Below are 22424 nucleotides of genomic sequence, written 5' to 3'. Positions count from 1 at the left end.
CACAATCCTGAATTAAACTGAAGAAGGTCCTATGAGCACCACATTGCTATGATAAAGAACCTTAATCCTCATTCCTTACAGAAAGTTTTAACATAATATAAAAAATGTAAAAAGCATAGATCTTGTTGAGACTACAAACCAGTTGTATCCAATCAATTCCAACTCATGGCGACCCCACGTGTGTCACAGTAGAACCGTGTTCCACAGGGGTTTTGTACATTAGAAATAGCACACTGGAAAGAGAACTGGCAAAGTATTAAACAGAGGCACTATGGCATCAGTAGAACTGAAAATCAGATATTCACAGGTAAGACCAAAACAAAACTCCAAAGACTAAAGTGGATCTAGGTCTACATATTATTTCAGAACACAACCATATTCACAAAATTAGAACCTCAGTCATACATAAAAGACATAACCAAGTACTCTGTTCATATAGGCAAAAATTTAAAAAAAAAGGTATAACTTAAAAAAGCATTCTGATACTTGGAAGACTTATTTGGAAAATGTACTCCATGAAATATATCACTCCCAGATTAATTATGTTGGTACTTCTCACGGTTCTCCTATGAGAAGAACAAAGTCCTAAAACAGCCTTCACATACAGGTGTGTAGTTACAGTGGAAGTCATACACATCTCATTGTCATCCTAGATGAAATCAAGATCTGGGAACTAGAGATTCTCCTTACTATTGGGATGTCACTGTTCCTAGGCCTCTTCAGAGTGCATGTGTGTATTACATGTACTATATGAATGTTTGTATATAATACACACACACACACACACACATATATATACACATATATACACACACACACACACACACACGGAGCCCTGGTGACTCAGTGGTTAGAATCCACCATCTGCTTCTTGGAAACCCTATGGGGCAGTTCTACTCTTGTCTTATAGGGTCGCTATGAGTCGGAACCAACTTGATGGCAACAGGTTATACACACACACATTTACATACAGATATAAACCTTTAAAAATATGAGTTCACACTGATACATCCAATTCCAATCTAATGCCCCCCAACGTGTCTGTCAGTTTGTCGAATGTGGGGGCTTGCGTGTTGCTGTGATGCTGGAAGCTACATCACCGATATTCAGATACCAGAAGGGTCACCCGTGGCAGATAGATTTCAGCTGAGCTTCTGGACTAATACAGACTAGGATGAAGGACCTGGCAGTCTACTTCTGAAAAGAACTGGCCAGTGAAAACCTTATGAATAGCAGCGGAACACCGTCTGATATAGTACCCGAAGATGAGCCCCTCAGTTTGAAGGCACTCAAAAGACAACTGGGGAAGAGCTGCCTCCTCAAAGTAGAGTCGATCTTAATGATGTGGATGGAGTCAAGCTTTCGGGATCTTCATTTGCTGAAGTAGCACAACTCAAAATGAGAAGAAACAGCTGCAAACATCCATTAATAAATCAAAAGGTGGAATGTACGAAGCATGAATCTACGAAAATTGGAAATCCTCAAAAATGAAGTGGAATGATTAAAAACATCGATATCCTAGGCATTAGTGAGCTGAAATGGACTGGTATTGGTCATTCTGAATCAGATAATCATATGGTCTACTATGCTGGGAATGGCAACCTGAAGAGGAATGGCATTGCATTCATCGTCAAAAAGAACATTTCAAGATCTATCCTGAAGTACAATGCTGTCAGTGATATGATAATATTCATACACCTACAAAGAACACCAGTTAATATGACTATTATTCAAATTTATGCACCAACCACTAAGGCCAAAGATAAAGAAATTGAAGATTTTTACCAGCTTCTGTAGTCTGAAATTGATCAAACATGCAATCAGGATGCATTGATAATTACTGGTGTTTGGAATGTGAAAGTTGGAAACAAAGAAGGATCGGTAGTTGGAAAATAGGCCTTGGTGATAGAAACGATGCTAGAGATAGCATGACAGAACTTTGCAAGACCAACAACTTCTTCATTGCAAATACCTTTTTTCATCAACATAAACGACGACTATACACACAGACCTCACTGGATGGAATACACAGGAATCAAATCGACTACATCTGTGGAAAGAGATGATGAAAAAGCTTAATATCATCAGTCAGAACAAGGCCAAGGGCCAAATGCAGAACAGATCATCAACTGCTCATATGCAAGTTCAAGCTGAAACTGAAGAAAATTAGAACAAAGTCCACAGGAGCCAAAGTACAACCTTAAGTATATCCCACCTGAATTTAGAGACCATCTCAAGTATAGATTTGATGCACTGAACACTAATGACCGAAGACCAGACAAGTTGTGGAATGACATCAAGGACATCATACATGAAGAAAACAAGAGGTCATTAAGAAGACAGGAAAGAAAGAAAAGACCAAAATGGATGTCAGAAGAGACTCTGAAAGTTGCTCTTCAACGTCGAGTAGCTGAAGCAAAAGGAAGAAATGATGAGGTAAAAGAACTGAACAGACGATTTCAAAGGGTGGCTCGAGAAGACAAAGTAAAGTATCATAATGACATGTGCAGAGACCTGGAGATAGAAAACCAAAAAGGAAGAACATGCTCAGCATTTCTCAAGCTGAAAGAAATGAAGAAAAAATTCAAGCCTTGAGTTGCAACACTGAAGGATTCTACAGGGAAAATATTAAACAACGCAGGAAGCATCAAAAGAAGATGGAAAGAATACACAAAGTCATTATACTAAAAAGAACTGGTCGACATTCAATCATTTCAAGAGGTAGCATGCGATCAGGAACCGGTGGTACTGAAGGAAGAAGTCCAAGTTGCGCTGAAGGCACTGGCGAAAAACAAGGCTCCAGGAATTGACAGAATATCGACTGAGATGTTTCAACAAACAGATGCAGTGCTCGAAGTGCTTACTCGTCTGTGCCAAGAAATTTGGAAGGCGGATACCTGGCCAACCAACTGGAAGAGACCCATATTTATGCCTATTCCCAAGAAAGGCGATCCAACCAAATGTGGAAATTATCAAACAATATCATCAATATCACCGCAAGTAAAATTTTTCCGTAGATCATTCAAAAGCGGCTGCAGTAGTATACTGACAGGGAACTGCCAGAAATTCAGGCTGGATTCAGAAGAGGATGTGGAACCTGGGATATCACTGGTGATGTCAGATGGATCCTGGCTGAAAACAGATAATACCAGAAAGATGTTTACCTGTGTTTTATTGACTATGCAAAGGCATTCGACTGTGTGGATCATAACAAATTATGGATACACTGCAAAGAATGGCAATTCCTGAACACTTAATAGTACTCCTGACGAACCTGTACGTAGATTAAGAGGCAGTTGTTCAGACAAAACAAAGGGACACTGCGTGGTTTAAAGTCAGGAAAGGTATGCATCAGGGTTGTATCCTTTCACCATATCTATTCAATTCGTATGCTGAGCAAATAATCCGAGAAGTTGGACTATACGAAGAACAATGTGGTATCAGGATTGGAGGAAGACTCATTAATAACCTGCATTATGGAGATGACACAACCTTGCTTGCTCAAAGTGAAGAGAACTTGAAGCGCTTACTGATGAAGATCAAAGACCACAGCCTTCAGTATGTATTACACCTCAACATAAAGAAAACAAAAATCCTCATAACTGGACCAGTAAGCAACATCATGATAAACAGAGAAAACATCCAAGTTTTCAAGGATTTCTTTTTACTTGGATCCATAATCAACACCCATGGAAGTAGCAGTCAGGAAGTTGAAAGACGCATTGCACTGGGCAAATCTGCTGCAAAAGACCTTGTTAAAGTGTTGAAAAGCAAAGATGTCACCTTGAAGACTAAGGTGTGCCTGACCCAAGCCATGATATTTTAAACTGCATCATATGCATGCGAAAGCTTGACAATGAATAAGGAAGACCGAAGAAGAATTGATGCCTTTGAATTGTGGTACTGGCGAAGAATACCAAATATACCACGGACTACCAAAAGAAGGAACAAATCTGTTTTGGAAGAAGTACAACCAGAATGCTCCTCAGAAGCAATGCTGGCGAGACTACATTTTACATACTTTATACGTGGTTAGAGGTGATCAGTCCCTGGAGAAGGACATCATGCTTGGTAAAGTAGAGGGTCAGTGAAAAAGAGGAAGACCCTCAATGAGATGGACTGACACAGTGGCTGCATCAATGGGCTCAAGCACAACGATTGTGAGCATGGTGCAGGACCAGGCAGTGTTTCATTCTGTGGTACACAGGGTCACTATGAGTCAAAACAGACTACACAGCACCTAACAACAACAGCAATCTAATGTCACAGGATCCATCTACTTTTCTCCTTTCCCATTACCCTTAACACATTTACTTATCTGATCAATACTCCTATATGAAACCAATCTCCCCCAAGTCCTACCAGACAGACACCCACCTCTCACATTGCTCAGGCTCTGGCATCTCTTGCTAGATCATTCCACAGCAGGTCACCACTGCCTATATTCTCCCCTCAACATAAACTCCCTTCTCAATCCTCTTGAGCTTTGATACCCTGCACTGTCCTGCCCTCCATATGGATATCCCTCCTCACCCCACACCAGGCTGCCCACATGCCCAGACACACCTATCTCATCCTGCAGTAGATCTCCTCACTATGTAGACCCCCTTCCCAAGCTCCAAATACCCTGCACCGGGCCACTCCTGCCATGGATCGCCTCCACACAGACACCCTCCTCAACCTGCTTGGGCTCTACCACCCATAGATTTGTATACTAACTACCATAATTTTCTGGCAGGTGCCAGTAAATTGTCTTAGGAAAGGGCATCTATCTCCAATTCAATCAAGGGTGCCATACAGATGGGGCTAGTGACACCCCTGCTAGATTCATAACCTTTATACAAATTTATTATAAAAGTAGATCTGGAGTCGAACCCAGGGCTCCTCATTTCAACAAGCACACCGCTGATTACGATATAAGCAGTTCTCAGACCACATGAGAAACACATTAAAAAAAAAAAAAAAAGTAGAGATCTACTCAAGATTAATGAAATGAGTGCCCACTACCCTCTTGGGAAAAGTATTTATTATACTGCTTTCTGAGCTAGTGAAATAGAATAAACGTTTTGCTAATCTCTTTAACTGATATTGCTGATTGCAATTAACTCCTAAAGCAGTGTTTCTCAATCCCGGCTGCACATTACAATCAATTGGTTCTGGCCACACCCCAGACCAATTAAATCAGAAACCCCGAGGATGGGGTAAAGGCTTCAGTAACTTTTAAAGCTCCCCCAGGTGATTGCAATGTACAGCCAAAATTCAGAACCAATGCTCCAGAACGAAGCAGATAAACCACTGGTAAGAAAGTCCCACACCCTCCCTACAGCTCTTCTGACCAGGATAAGTTCAAAAGACAGTGATGCTTCTACTCCTAGCCCTCTCTGTTGTAATTAATACATTAGACTCAGTAGACCCTTAATCAGGAGTCCCTGGGTGGTGCAAACGGTTAAGTGCTTGACTACTAACTTAAAGATTGGTGGTTTGAACCCACCCAGAAGCACTGTGGAAGAAAGGACCGGCGATCTGCTTCCAAAAGATCACACACAGCCTTGAAAACCCTACAGAGTGCAGTTCTATTCTGCATACACGGTCGCCAAGTCACCGCCAAGTCCACGGGGCCACTAACAACAAGACGACCCTTATCAATCCACAAGTACTTGTGGAAAATAAATGAGCACCATGGGGAGATGCTATGAGGTATAAAAGATCTTTAAAACATAGTTATATGAGGCTTTTATTCTTTTGACAGAACGCCTAATCAGTAAGTATCTGTGTGGAGGTACACACATGTACAGTAAAACCTGGGAAAGCCAGAACCTATGTAAGGCAGAAACCTGTCAGAGAAAGAAAACTCAAATATTTTCCACTAAAACAAGCAACAGAAAAGTGGTAAGACTGCACCCTGTCAAAGGCAGAAGAGATGCGAGATGGGGAAAAACACGGCAGTCCCATCGGTTTCTGGCTCTCACAGGTTTCACTGTATTACATTCAGACATAATCGAGTGCTAAATAGTACGGAAGAAAGAGGGAAAAAAACAAAGTTACTTAAGTTATCAATTCTATGTATTCACAAACTGAAGCAAAAGAGAATGATCTTATCCCTTCTTTTTCACTATTGTACACCCAGGCCCTACAGAGAATGTGCACTCAGTAAACATTTCTCCCATCAGCCCAACACAGTTGGGTCACACTAAGGAAAGTTATCAAAGAAAAGTCTGAGTCTAAAGCAGTCCCTAAGGAACAGAACTCTAGGCACAAAAGAGAAATGGACATAGGAGTTTATAAATGGTATATATACTAATGGACCTATGTTCTCCAATAGTTATGTTCCATAGCATAACACACCCAGCTAAAAAAAGAAAAGAAAAGAAAAGAAACCCAGCTGATATGTGCCCTTTTTAACTAGTCATTAGTTTTCTAGGGCAACTGAAAGAAAAGGAGAATAATTTTGCTCCCATTTTTTAAACCAACTTTTCATTCTGTATAAATTCTTGTAAAAATATACAATAGCAGTAGTAACATCAAGCACTTACATAACACTATGTGTCAGGCACTCTTCTAAGTGCTTTATAAATATTAACTCATTTAGTATTCAAAACAACCCTTTTAAAAAATCTAAGTAGGATCTCATAACAATGTATGTTAAAAAAAAATTCTGTATGGGAGACCAACTTGAAATGTAAACTTCATTTAATCACATCAATTAAAAAAAAAAAAAAAGATCTAAGTAACTTGCCTAAGGTCACACAGTTAGTAAGAAGTGTAGCTGGAACTCAAACCGAGGTTTTATGGTTTCAGAATCCAGGCTTTTAACTACTACTGTTACACCTTATAAAATAAATAATTCCCAAGATTGCTAAAACTATCAGACTTTTATCTTATTGGAAGTTCTTCTACTCAGATGCCATGCTGATCATTAACGTATTTCTTCTTTTCTCTTTAAGCCTTTGAATTTAATTTTAACCTTTTGGTGTGAAACCACTGATTTTAAAACTAAACAACAAATGTGAAATGTAAATATACTTATGCTAAGAGAACTCTAGTTGACTTCTTACTGAATACTTTTCCTGATCTTTAAGCATTTACTCATCTTAAGCATAAAAAATCTTTCACATTAAATATATAGACATCTTCTGGATACCTCTTAGTCAAAGTAAGACTTATTGTGAGAGCATCTATGATCCTAAAGATGACTGTAACATCATACAGAGGCCGTTAGGAAATGAGCTCAACAATTGATGTAACCTTACTACCCAGTAGGTGTGATTACTCATAAATACCAATTCAACCTCACATACTCAACAAATTTTACAAATTTCAGCCCTGTACTTGGCCAAAGACAGCAAAGACCTAAAGTGGTTCTAAAATATAGGTACAGCTAGGGACACTCTAGCTAAAAGATCACAAAGTACAACTCAATAACAGTGTTCAAAATACTTGCAAACCAAATTCTATGTAAGATCCAAGAGTGTTTATCAGGTTAGTCAAGAAGGAGGAAGGCAGGAATGGTTCTCACCTGTGTTAAAGAGGTTAGACTTCAGATAAACATCTGAGAAACAGAGGTTCAAGGTAAAGACCAGTAATTCTTGGGTATTCATTTCTGGGAGACAGCAAAGGTGTAAAGGTCAAAGCAGAAGTGGAAAGGGCATCCACACTCCAGCTTACTAAGGATACAAAATCCAGAAAGTCTGGCAGTTCAGAACAGAATCAACAATCAGAATGCCAAGAATGAGCCTGGTCTTGTAGCTTATAAACAACCGTGCTTCCCAACTTTTTCATGTCACAACACACATAGAAAATTGTAATATTTTACTATATACCAGTATAAATTGGAAGGGATTAGGAAGAGGACATCTACTTGGTACTTGATTTAAAAACTATCTTTATACTAAATAAATTTTTAAAAAAAGAATTTGGGAGGATTTTAAATATTAAATTTGTATAAAACTTTCATATAAAATATTTTCCAAAATTTTAACAACCCACTCCTAAGTAACAACCAAGAGAAAACTTACACATGAATGTTTACAGCAACATTATTCCTAATAACCAAAAGTTGGAAACAATCCAAATGTCTATCAACTGACGAATGAAGAAAATGTGTTATATCCATGCAATGGAATATTATTTAGCAATAAAAAGGAATGAAGTATTTATATTTGCTACAACATGGATGAACCCTGAAATGAACACGTTAAGTGAAAGAAGCCAGTCACAAATGACCACATATTACATGATTCCATTTATAGTAAATGTCCAGAATAGACAAATACATAGAGACAGAAAGTAGACTGATGGTTGCTCAGGATTTGGGGGAATAGAGAAATAAAGGGATAGCAAAAGGATATGGGGTTTCTTTTTGAGGTAATGAAAATGTTCTATAATTGATTGTGGAAACTGTTGCACAACTCTTGTGAATATACTAAAAACTATCAAATTGTACACCTTTTGAATTTTATAGTATGTGAATTATATCTCAATAAGCCTGTTACTGAAAAAAATTGATGAGAAACTTCCATTTGCTTCTTTAACTTTTTATATCAGGTTGTATGCTTGAAATGATGACATTCAAGTCCTGGTCAGAACTTCAAATTCTTGAGTCATCATCAAGGAGACACTGGTTGCATTTGTGATTACAAGTAGGTAATCACAAATGGCAAAAGAATATTTGCGACTTTTTTTTACCAACCTCTGGAAACTCCTTTCTTGCCCTTAGGCAGAATTTGGATAATTCAACCTCTTTGAACTACACTTCAAAATGTAATCACTCTTTAAATCTAACAGTTCTAGAACACCAAAGACACAAGGAAAATATCAGTCCAAACGGCTAAAGGACCACATGAACCACAGCCTCCACCAGCCTGAGCGCAGAAGAACTAGGTAGTGCCCAGTTACCACCACAGATGGCTCTGACAGGGATCACAATAAAGGGTTCTGGACAGAGCAGGAGAAAAATGTAGAATAAAACTCAAACTCACAAAAAAAGACCAGACTCACTGGTCTGAAGGTGACTGGAGGAACCCTCGAGACTATGGCCCCTAGACACCCTACTAACTCAGAACTGAAGCCATTCCCGAAGTCCACCTTTCAGCCAAAGATTAGACAGGCCAATAAAACAAACAATAACACACGTGAGGAACGTGCTTCTCTGTTCAATCAAGTACACAAGACCAAATGGACGACACCTGGTCAAAAGCAAGGATGAGAAGGTAGGAAGGGACAGGAAAACTGGATGAATGGACACGAAGAACCCAGAGTGGAAAGCGAAAGAGGGAGAGTGCTGACACGTTGCAGGGATTGCAACCAATATCACAAAACAATTTCTGTATAAATTTTTGAATGAAAAACTAATGTGCACAGTGAACTTTCACCTAAAACACAATGAAAAAAATTTTTTTAATCTCTTCTTTCACTGACAAATGAAATTTTAAATTCTCTTACCCTGTTTTCAACTCTGTAAATTTTTGAATGGTGGTAAAAAAAAAAAAAAAATGGTTTGAAATAATTATTATAAAACATTTTCAACCATCAATAATTTGCAATACACCTGTAATCCTAGTACATAGTTGGTTAAACTCAGAAAAGCATCAGCTGTAATTTCTGTAGAAATTTTCACTTTATAGATACAATCTTCCATGGGGAATAATCTCTGTGTGGCTTTAATTCTTTCTCACATTTAATAGTAGTTAATATCCTTGGTACTGATGGAACATCCTGATGTATCCTACTGTTCTTAAGTTTTCAACAGAGGTTCTCAACCAGAACAGTTTTGCCCCCAGAAGACATCTTCAATATCTGAAGACATTTTTAGTTATTACACCTGTCTAACGTGGAGGTGGAGCTGGCAGGTAGAAGCCAGGAATGCTGCTCAACATCCTACACAGGAGAGCCCCCACAACAAAGAATTATCTAGCTCAAATGTCAACAGTGCCCATGTTAAGAAACCCTGATGTATAGGCATTTCTATTAAAATTCTTCTTTACAAAAGTTTTCACTTAGTTGAAATCTGGTAATTATCAACTTTCAAACAGACATGAATTTTTCCACATGCTTCTTCACTCACAATTTATTTTATCTCAAACTTTCCCCAGATGTTTCAAGATAACAGTCTAATTTGGCTACTCCCTATCATATAATCATTAAACTCTAACTTGATTTAATTCATTGCTTATTACAATTCAATTTACTAATTATTTGTAAGTCGGTTATAATCATTATTTATATACATTGCCACCAAACCCGTTGTCATCGTCGAGTCGATTCAGACTCATAGTGACCCTATATGACAGAGTAGAACTCCCCCATAGGGTTTCCAAGGAGCAGCTGGTGGATTCGAACTGCTGACCCTTTGGTTAGCAGACGAGTTCTTCACCACTGTGCCACCAGGACTCCAGTACTACAAATAAATTAGGAAAATGATGCATGTGAACATATGTTTTCAATTTTCTTTGGTATACACCTAGGAGTGGAACTGCTGCGTCATATGGTAAGTCTATGTTTAACTTTCTGCCAAAGTGGCTGCATCACTTTATATCCCCACCAGCAGTGTATTACGGTATCAATTTCTCCACATCTTTGCCAATACTTGTTACTATGTTTCTTTTTATAGCCATCTAGTAAGTAAAAAGTATCTCATTGTGCTTTTGATTTGCATTTGCCTAATGGCTAATGATGCAGAGCATCTTTAAATGTGCTTATTGGCCATATCTTCTTTGGAGAAATGTCTATTCAGATCCCTGGCCTGTTTTTTAATTATTTGTCTTTTTATTATTGGGTTGTAGAGGTTCTTTATAATCCAGAAACAAGTCTCTTATTGCAAATAATTTTTCCAATTCTGTTGGTTGTCTTTTTACTTTCTTGATAGTGTTCCTTAGAGCAAAAAAAAAAAAAATTAATTTTGGTGATGCCCAATTTATCTATTTTTCCTTATGTTGTTTGTGCTTTTGGTGTCAGAGCTAAAAAACCATTGCCTAATCTATGGTCATCCAAGATTTACACCTATGTTTTATCAGAGTTTTATAGTTTTAGCTCTTACATTTAGGTTTCTTTGATCCATTTTGAGTTAATTTTTGTATATGGTGTGAGAAGGGGTTCAAATTCATTCCTTTGCATGTGGAAATCCAGTCACCCCTGGACCATTTGTTAAAAAAACTGTTCTTTCCCCCACTGAATTGTCTTGGCACTCTTATCAAAAGTCAATTGACCATAAATGTAAGGGTTTATTTCTGGACTCAATTCTATTCCATTGATCTGTATGTCTATTCTTAAACTAATATCACACTTTCTTCATTACTACAGCTCTTTTCATCGCCTTCCCTTCTTCCTTTAGCTAACTCCAACAAGTTCTTTGGATTGGATCTTAAGGATTCCACTTCCTCCAAGAAGTCGGGTCCCTATAAAATGGCATGAAATGTCTGTCCTCCAATAAACAACCAATAGGAAGTTTGCATGATTCAAACTTGGTTCTGTTTCCTAAAGAAACTGTGTGATAAACGGCAATTAGGACCCTAAAGCTCGCTCCCTAAATCTTAACTACAAAATTGTACTAATCATACTATGGAATCTTACCATCATACCACTTCCACCAGAATTGTTTGCAAGGATATCTGATGCATACAATACATAACACAGATGAACATGTCTTTATACAAGCACCGCAACTCTAAGGAAGGATACATATCCAAGTTTTATCAGCAATTATCTCTGAGAAATCAAGCTGGCAAGGGGGGAAAGGTATAATTTCCACAATATTTGATTGTTTCTAAAACAAGTATATCATACTATAAAAAAATCGTGTAAAAAATTGTCAGTCACCTAAGTTTTATGGGAATTTCACATTTTCTTATAATGTTAGTATCATCAAATAAGAGTGCAAACCACCAATCTTTTGGATAGTAGTCAAATGCAAACCATTTGTGCCACCCAGGGACATTGCATTATCAGTGTTTAGTGATAAGGAAGAATCTTCTAGTAGAGTATGTGAAATGGCAATGTGCTGCCTCAGGAGGGAAAAACACTGGAGAAGTCCCTTATGGGTCTACCACCATCTGTGGGGGATACCATGGAGGAGACTTTTCTAAGAACAACAGGCGAACTTACACTGGAGAACCTCCAAGAATCCTTCCAAATCATAGTAACACTAAGATTTATAAAAATATGGAAGAACATTAATACAACTGGAACTTTAACCAAAGGATGACTGTTAAAATATCGCTAGTGAGGTTATTTCCAGCAGAAAGGCGCTTTTTAAAAAACAGCCAACAAACCTTCAACACTCTTAGAAAGGCAAATAGATTCCAAAACAAATGATAAACCACTTACAGAAAAAAATTTTAATTAGGAGTTTTTATATTATAGGAAAACTGTTGCTATAGGAAATAATATTGCATTATGACGGAATGTCTGATATCCACACAGACTGTTTCACGAGTGTAACTGCAAAACATGCAGAAATGTTATCAAGTAAGGCTCTTAGAATAGACACTCTCATTCAAATGTAGTTTGAGTCATAGGTTAAAAATACCACAATTAAAAATATCCTTATTGCCAAGGCCACTTAATCTTTTAAGTATGCTGGATAATGATCTAGATCCAAGCACCATGTACAAAGACCAGCAGTAATAATATGTATTTTCAAAACCTATTAAATTTTATACCTGAGGGGTAAAGGAGATAGCAAAGGTTTAATATTTATTCATTACCAATATGTCAAACATATAGTTTATATTCTGAAACAAAAAAAAGACCATATCAATATTTGTATATCTATAAATGGTGAATAGTTTAATATTTTGTAAAGATAGGAGTCAGAAATTTATTTTATTTATAAGCAGCACTATTTGATTCATGTTTTATCTACCAAGAACGTTTGCAAGATCACTCAATTCTCAATATATGGAAGAGAAGAAAAAACTGTAGGAACATTGTTATTAACATATCAAGAAAAAGAAGCCAAAGGGCTGGATTAGTAGGGGAAATATAAAAAGTACCTGTGGAAAATAAAGGAAAAACATGTGAGCAACTGAGGTTGAATATGTCTGTTCTCATATGTTGGTTTATATACTACTGGATGTGGTGAATTTAATGTCTGATTATCACAGCTCATATACATTATTATATATTACTAATACCTTACATCTGTATTGCATTTTAATGTTACTACTTTCAAATATTTCATTTTGTCAGCTAACAAGATAAATGCTGTTACCTCTGTTCTGTAGGTGATTAAGAGGGCAGCACACAACAATCAAGCATTTCTTAAATTTATTTGACTATGAGATATCCTTAAAATTGTAATGTAGCAATAGAACACCAATAGAAGCTCATAATCTATAAGGTGTGCTTCGACTAAAGCAGACAGCAAAAGTTATTTAATTGCAATAAATTATTTATCTTTGTGACTTTATAATAATTATTAACAGTAACAGAAAACATTTATTAAGCTCTTATTAGGAGTCAGTTTCTGTGCTAAACGCTTTACATTCATTATTTCATTAGATCCTAAGAAAATCCTCTGACATAGGTACTTGATTATCCCATTTTACAGACAAGGAAAACTGAAGCACTGAAGTTAACTTTTCAAATTCTCAGTTAGCTAATGGTTAGGCTTATAAACAAACCTACACTGCCTAAGTAAGAGTCTAAGTTCCTCAGTACCATGCAGAGAAATCATTTTTTATTTTAAGAACTATCTCAAATGCATTATTTAATCGTAAGACCACATACCTATGTATTAGTGATCAGGTAGAAGATTAGGCACTGATTCATCAGGTGGTCTCTTATGCAATCTTATGGCATGCTGGAGCACTTCACTTCTTAAAGGCAAATTATCATCAACAGCTATGCAAATATGTTCAGTATTTTTCTTATACTATTTTTCCTTGTAACTTTTTAAATTTCAGACTTAGAGAAAAGTTGCAAAAATAGTACAAAGAATTCCTGTATGCCCTTTAACTAGATTTCCCAAATGTTAAATTTTACCACGTTTACATTGTCTTTCTCTTCCCTCTGTACATACACGAATATAATTTTTCTCAACATCTGGAAATTAAGTTGGAGATATTGTGCCTCTTTACCCCTGAATACATCATTCAGTGTGTACTTCCTAAAAACAATGACAATCTCTTATATAATTACAGTACATTTGTCAAAATTAGGAAATTAACACTGATATAATACTATTATTCAGATTTCACCAATTGTGCTCACAATGTCTCCTCTTAATAGCAAACCATAAAAATTTAAACTTAATAATAAATCCCAGACTCATGTCTTTTTAGTTTCCTTTAATTTGGAATAGTTCCTCAGTATTTTTTTGTTTTCATGACACTGACATTTTTGAAGAGTTCAAACCAGTTATTTTGTAGAACGTCCTTCAATTTGTGTTTATTTAATTTTTTCTCACAAGAAAATTCGGGTTATCTGTTTTTGACAAGATATCACAGGAGTGATGCTATCTTACGACTTAATTTTTAAAAGCACGTGTTAGAAAACATATTTCTACCATCCATTTTTTCAAGGAACACTTACTGATGCTTTTCAGAACAGACTGTGATACGCTGGTATAATCAAATAAATACAGACTTTGGAGTCACAGAACTGAATTCAAATCTCAGCTCTGGCGGTCACCAAATCTAGGCCTTAAGCAATTTATAAACCTCACTGTAGCCTCAATTCATTCATTTGCAAATTTGCAAATGAGGAATATATCTGCCTTTCCAGATTACTGTGACAATAAAACCCTGTAAAGAACATAATCAATTTCCCTTTCCCTAAAAAGCATCTGAAATTAAGTGTACAAGAGTGATTTTCCCAAGGTCCCAGGGTCAATAAAAGGTAGTGTCAAGATGAAAATTTACGCTTAACCTGTAAACCTTAAGACACAAAGAAATAAAATATGCCTTTTATGAACAGTCCTGATAATATTTATCTATAAAGAAGAGCCTAAGGTCCTTAAGATCAGGAGCTGCCTCTCACATGGTTTTATGTCCAAACATACCCCTGGCAGAATATTTTACAAACTTAAGTCACTCCTTGAAGATGTACTCAAAGAATACAAAATATCCACTTGGACACAATGCTCCCCACAATACATCCCATTTTAATATATCTTTTAAATAAAACTCTCAAATATTTGATGAACTACAATACTGTCAACTAAATTAAGCAACTTCTGTACCTAGACCAATTGGATTTGTAGGAATATGAAAATATAAAACCTCCACATATACATTTTCCTCCACATACCTACCCTGCATAATCTCTTACCAAAACAGTAATCCCATCAAATAACAATTCTCTAAAGAACTGCCAGGAACCATGGAGCAGCTTTCAAATATACTGAATTATATTCTGCTTAATAAAAGAACATGGAGGGATGTTTAGTATCCGACTAACATCTCCAATGAGAACAACTATAAAAGCTGGCTAGAAACCTCACACAAAATAGCCATGTGAAGTTATCAGAAAGCAGACAAGACATCAAGAACTTGAAGAACAAAATCCCAGTGGCAAAGAGAAAACTTTTTGAAGTGAGCCTTGCATTTACTTGAGGTAGTTGCCAATTCATAGCATGGGGCAAGAAACTGAACAGAAGCAATGACCCAGAGCCTGCAGTTGTCCCACTGGGCTGCGAAGACAAAAATCAGAGTTCAGAAACTGCCTAGGAAGAAGGGTCTTGGCAAATATCCCAGGCTTTCAACTGAAACCATGAAGCACTCTATCCTAGGAACAACCGCAAACCGAAACAGACCAGCTTCACCTGGAATAATGCGATCTGCCTACTCTACCTGCCTTCCAGAATAGAATTAAATTCTCTCTGGAGGTAGATTTTATCATCCAGACTCCCTACAATAGCACTGTCCAACAGAACCTTCTGTACTGATGAAAATGTTCTCCATCTACACTAGGCACACATGGCTACTAAGCACTTGAAATGTGGCTAATGCGACTGGGGAAATGAATTTTCAGTTGTTAATTTTAATTAATTTAGACTTTAAAAAACAGCCACCAGTGATTAGTGGCTACTATGTTGAACAACACAAGAATTTCTCATACACAAGGTAGAGTGCTCAAAGAAAAAAAAAAGAGTTACTAGTCTAACAGGAAGCATAATCAAATGGCCAAAAACTAAGAGGGGGAAAAAAAATCAATAGAACCAGCCCCACAGTTATCTAGCTATTTTAGTTATAAGCCAGGAACTTAACAATGATAAAAATGCTCAGGAAAATGGACGAGATGATAGAGAATTTTACCAGAAAACTATAATGTACTTTTCAGAAAATCAAATGGAAATACAATACCTGAAATTAAGAATTCAACAGATAGGTGCCCAGATCTTGATTTCTAAATACCACTCCCCACTAAAAGAGACTGAAGCTCCCTGGAGAAATGTCTGATTCCAGGACAAGGGCAGGTAAAGTATAAGATAAGGCTGCAAATCTTCTTGTGCCAGAAATACTACTCAGCAATAAAAAGATGATCCACTGATATAAGCAAAAATTAATTAATTTTTAATTAACTAATTTTAAAACTATTATGTTCAGAGAAATAAGTCTTAAAAAAAAAGAATAAAAGTTGTACTATTCCATTTATATGAAGTTCTAGAACAGAAAAAACATGTGGTTTAAAAAAACAGATCTATAGTTAAGAGTGGGAATAGCTCAGAAAGAGAGAGAGGGACTGACTGGGAAAGGGCATGAGGGAACTTTCTTCGGGATGATAATAATTCTATTCTTGATAGGAATCTGGGTTACACAGGTATATACATTTCTCAAAACATTGAATGGTGCACTTCAGATGTCTGCATCTCACTGTATAGAAAATTTACCTCCAAAAAAAAAGAACCACAAATATTAAACTTTATTTTATGATACAAATACTTAAGTGTTTAGCGAAGTATACTTATGTCTACAACATTTTATATCTTATTGTTGTATTTTAAGTGAAAGTTTACAATTCAAGTTAGTCTCTCATACAAAAATTTATACACACATTGTTATGTGACCCTAGTTGCTCTCCCTATACTGTGACACCACACTCCTCCTTTCTACCCGATTTCCCATGTCCATTGAACCAGCCCCTGACCCTCTCTGCCTTCTCATCTCACATTTGGACAGGAGCTGCCCAATTAGTCTCATCTATCTACTTGAGCTAAGAAGAAGCACTCTTCACGAGTATCATTTTATGTCTCATAGTCCAGTCTAATCTTTGTCTGAAGAGTTCGCCTCAGGAATGGTTTTAGTTCTCGGCTAACAGAGAGTCCAGGAGCCGTGCTTTCCAGGGATCCTCCAGTCTCAGTCAGACTGTTAAGTCTGGCCTTTTTACTAGAATTTGAGTTCTGCACTCCACTTTTCTCCTGCTCCATCAGGGACTCTCTGTGGTATTCCCTGTCAGGGCGGTCATTGGTGGTAGCCAGGTACCATCTAGTTCTTCTGTCTACAACTTAAATTGCAGCAAAAAATAAAGATGGATTGACAGAAGGATAGAGGAATATATATGATAATGCAAATGTAACAAAATGTTAATTGTGGAATCCAGGTAGGGGACATAAGGGTGTTCACTGTACAATCCTTTCTTATATGCTTGAACAGTTTCATAATAAAATATCAGAGTGAAGGGGTTTAAAGACAGGCAAGTTTGAAAATATCCAGATTGAAGCACAGAAAAAAAGAGAAGGAAAATATTTTTTAAAAGGGCATCAGAAGAAAAATAAAAAGTACCAGAAATATATAGGATTTTTAAGTCTAATACACACACACACACACACACACACACACACATATACATATAATTCGAATCCCAGGGGAGAAGAGAAAGAGAATGGGTTAATAACAATAATACAGAGATACTACCTGAGAATTTCCCAAAACTGGCAAAGATATTAAGTCACAGATTCAAAAAGCTCTATGAACCCCCATCAGAATTTAATACACATACACCTAGATACACAGTCAACTGCTTAAACCAAAGACAAAATCTTAAAAGTAGCCAGGGGGGAAAAAGGACACATTACAATCAAACAAACCAAGTTTCTATACAAATGATAGAAACCAGAACACAACAGAATAACATCTTTAAAGTGCTGAAAGAAAATAATTCTCAACACATACCCAAGGCAAACGTACTTCAAAAGTCAAAGTGTTTTTTCAGAAATTAACAGACTCTAAAATTCATCTAGAAACGCAAAGGACCAGAAATACAGAAATAGTCCCTTGAAGAAGAAAAAGCAGAACTTATACTGTTAATTATGGTAATTAATCATTTAAAAAAAAAAAATTCTGTTGAGTCAATTCCTACTCATAGCGACCCTACAGAACACAGGAGAACTGCCCCATAGGGTTTCCTAGGTGTAAATCTTTACAGGAGCAGATTGCCAGGTCTTTTCTCCTACGGAGTGGCTGGTGGGTTCGAACTGATGACCTTTCAGTCAGCAGCTAAGAGGTTAACCACTGCTCCACTGGGGCTCCTTAGACACTATCATACTGGCCACAAAAATAGAAAAAATGACCCAAAAGAATGGAACAGAGTCCAGAAACAGACCACACATATAAGGTCACCTGATTTATGATAAAGTTGTCACTGCTATGCAGTGGAACAATAAATGGTGCTCAGTTATCTTAACCCTTACACCATACACAAAAACCAATTCCAGATGGATGACAGATCTAAATGTGAAAGATAAAACAAAGCTTTTAAAGGAAAACATCTTGGTGACTTTGGACAAAACTGAAAAATAAACTGTATTAAAACTAAAACCCTTTGTTCACCTAAGACAGCTTTCAGAGAATGAAAAGACAAGCCAAAGAGTGGAAGAAGATATATCCCCAAAAGGTTTCATATCCAGAATATATACAGTATTCCCACAAATCAGCAAGAAAAAGACAGCCAAGCAAATAGAAAAAAAAGGCAAAAGACACTTCACAAAACTGCACATCCTAACAGTCAATAAACTTTTTCAAAAATGTAAAACATCATTATTCACCAGAGAATGCAAATATGCAATACCAGATTGACAAAGAATAAAAAAGATGGAAAATACCAAGCATTGATGAGGCTGTAGAGCAACTGACACCTCAAATATTGCTGATGTGAGTAAACCTTGGTACAACCACGAGAGAAATCTGGTAGTATCTACTAAAGCTGAACATATGCATACTTTTTGACTCAGCAATTCTACTCTCAGGTACATACCAAAATGAAATGTATTCACATGTTTATAACATACTTTGAAATATTAAAAAACCTGGAAACTACCCAAATACTCTATTAACACTAGATAGAGAAATAAATTATGGTATAGGTATACAATGAAATCTTATACAGCAATGAAGAAGAAAAAAAAAAAAACACTGCTACATGCAACAATATGGAAGAATTACACAGGCATAGCACTGACAAAGTGGGCCAGAAACAAATAAGTACCTACTGTATGATTCCACTTTCATCAAGTTCAAAAACTGGCAAAACCAATCTATGATGATAAAGGTCAGGTTCACTTGTGCGAAGAGAATGTTTGGGAAAGGGCTCATGGGAGATTTCTAAAGTGCAGGCAATGGTTTAAATCTTATCTATATTTCAACTTGTGTAATGTTTATATAGGTGTGTTCACACTGTAAAAGTTCAAGTTGTATTCTTAATATCTGTGTACTTTCCACTACATATATTTTAAGAAAACAGTTTACAATAAAAGTAAATGGATGCACTAATCACTATTCACAAAAACTACAATTTTTAGTAAGCTCTACTTTGAAGAACAGTAGCACATGCATCAAAAGCAGGCCACCCGTTTTTCCTTTAAATATGTCACTCATTATTTTTTAATAGTTTCTATTTATAAAGCTTATACAATATCCCAAGCACTGTATTAAGTACTTCATGTGCATTAGGAAATTTAACCTTCATAACAACCTGTGAGGTAGTTACTGTCATCATTTTAGAGATGAGTAGACTGAGGCTCAGAGAGGTTAAAAGCTTGCTCAAGTAGCAGAACCAGAATTACGAACCTATGAGAATACAGAATATATATGTATGGATAAAGTTGTTGTTGTTAGGTGCCGTCGAGTCAGTTCCAACTCATTGCAACCCTACGTACAACAGAACGAAACACTGCCTGGTCCTGCACCATCCTCACGATCATTGTTATGCTTGAGCCCATTGTTGAGCCACTGTGTCAATCCATCTCACTGAGGGTCTTCCTCATTTTTGCGGACCCTCTACCAAGCACAACGTCCTTCTCCAAGGACTCATCCCTCCTGATAACATGTCCAAAGTGTGTGAAACAAAGTCTTGCCAACCTTGCTTCTAAAGAGCATTCTGGCTGTACTTTTTCCAAGAAAGATCTGTTTGTTCTTTTGGCAGTCCATGGTATACCCAATATTCTTCGCCAACACAATAATTCAAAGGCGGCAATTCTTCAGCCTTCCTTATTCATTGTCCAGCTTTCACATGCATATAAGGTGATTGAAAAAATCATTGCTTTTGTCAGGTGCACCTTAGTCCTTAAAGTGACATCTTTACTTTTTAACTCTTTAAAGATATATCTTGACAAGACAGGGCAATAAGTGTAGACATAAGACAAAGAATCAGTTCTGCAGTTGGTAGCAAATCTGTTGCACTCTAGGCCCAGGAATGCTGAGTCAATACTACTCAAGATGGTTGTCAGCTAAAAAGGCCCCACCCAGAACCAGAATTATGAGCCTTTGAATAAATACAGGATGGAGATACATATATATAGAGAGAGAGATTGAAAGATATATATATACATATATATAAAACCAAACCAAACTCGTTGCCGTCGAGTCAATTCTAATAGCAACCCTATTAAGACAGAGTAGAACTGCCCCATACGGTTTCCAAGAAGTGCCTGGTGGATTCCAACTGCCGACCTTTTGGTCAGCAGCCATAGCTCTTAACCACTACACCACCAGGGTTTCCCATAGACATATATATAGATATATAAAATTAGGTACTTGAGATTTAGCACTATCAGACATAAGTATGTTGTTTCATTTGTTTTTTAATTAAAAGTTCTATTCTTCTTTGAAAACAGACTTTGTATTTATGCCTCAAATGAGCCACTGCAAAGTATAATATTTTCTTATGGGCCCTCAGAATGAATACTGTTATATTCAAATTACAGTAGTGTTTAGAACTTTGTTACTAATTCAATGACATTCTCTCTAAACGGGTTATATGTTAATGAAAAGCAATTCAGAGCATATAAAATATTTAATAAATTCAAGCACATACTTCTATCATGTTACAAAGCTTCATCCCTATATTACTGAAATGTAAATTATCTCAAAGGAGCCCTGGTGGCACTTGGCTGCTGACAGGTGGTCTGCGCACGTAAAGGTTACAGCCTAGGAAACCCTATAGGGCAGTTCTACTTTGTCCAAAGGGTCGCTGAGTCAGAATCGACACGATGGCACACCACAACAGCGTCAAGGAATGGAAAAAAGAATGGAATGGTTTACACCACAGGAAGTGAACGGATAACAGAAAGTAAAACTCAAGTTAAGCTGGAAACATCTATGGAGAAACTTGAATAGCGGACTGGAGGCTGAGGAAGTAAGCAAGCAGAGAAGAAACATAACTACATCTCTCTTTTAATAAGGTCCAGTCGGGTAAGTAGATTTATGATTGTGGACTAAACTCACCTCAAAATCACCCAAGTAGAAGGATATTAAAATCTGAGACATTAGATAATTGTAAGAAAATGAGCTTTCAAGGGCCCTAGAAAGTAAGAGGCAAAGGTATTATTCATGAAGACGTGGCCAGTCACCTACATTCTGCACTCCCTCCCAACCCGACACACCCTCTACTCCAGTGCTAAGTTGTTGTTACTGTTTTTACTTTGTTATTTATTTTTTATTGTACTTCAGGTGAAGGCTTACAAGACAAATAGTTTCTCATGAAACAGTAGTACACATATTGCTTTATGACATTGGTTAACAACCCCACATGTCAACCCTCTCCCTTCGCGACCTTTTTTTTTTTGGTGAAAATATACACAGCCAAAGATATACCGTTTCAAAAATTTCTACATGCAGAGTTCAGTGACATCGACTACGCTCTTCCAGTTGTGCTGCTATTCTTTAGATGAAGGTTTACAGAACAAAATAGCTTCTCATTTAACAGTTAGTACACATATTGCCCTATGACAATGGTTAACAACCTCACAAAACATCAACACTATCCTTACTCAACCTTGGGTTCCCTATCACCAGCTTTCCTGTCCCCTTCTGCCTTCTGGCCCTTGACCCTGGACTGCCGTGCCTCATTAGTCCCATTGGGTTTTATGGGGCTGTCCACTCCCCGGCTGAACGGTGAACCTCGGAAATGACTTCACCACTGAGCTAAAAGGGTGTCTGGGGGCCATACTCTCGGGGCTTCTCCAGTCTCCTTCAGGCCAGTAAATCTGG

At 37.0% G+C, this 22424-nt stretch overlaps 1 protein-coding gene across 7 annotated transcripts in view; it reads right to left on the bottom strand.

Annotated features, from left to right (window-relative positions):
• HIPK3 (homeodomain interacting protein kinase 3) overlaps positions 1–22424 on the bottom strand; it is a 96125-nt gene that overhangs the window by 24826 nt on the left and 48875 nt on the right. The window lies entirely within an intron of this gene.

The sequence above is a fragment of the Trichechus manatus genome, unplaced genomic scaffold (assembly GCF_000243295.1).
Source record: "Trichechus manatus latirostris isolate Lorelei unplaced genomic scaffold, TriManLat1.0 scaffold00006, whole genome shotgun sequence".
Lineage (NCBI taxonomy): Eukaryota > Metazoa > Chordata > Mammalia > Sirenia > Trichechidae > Trichechus > Trichechus manatus.
Note: the sequence above shows the minus strand (reverse complement) of the source record. Positions and strands in the feature narration are given on the sequence as shown.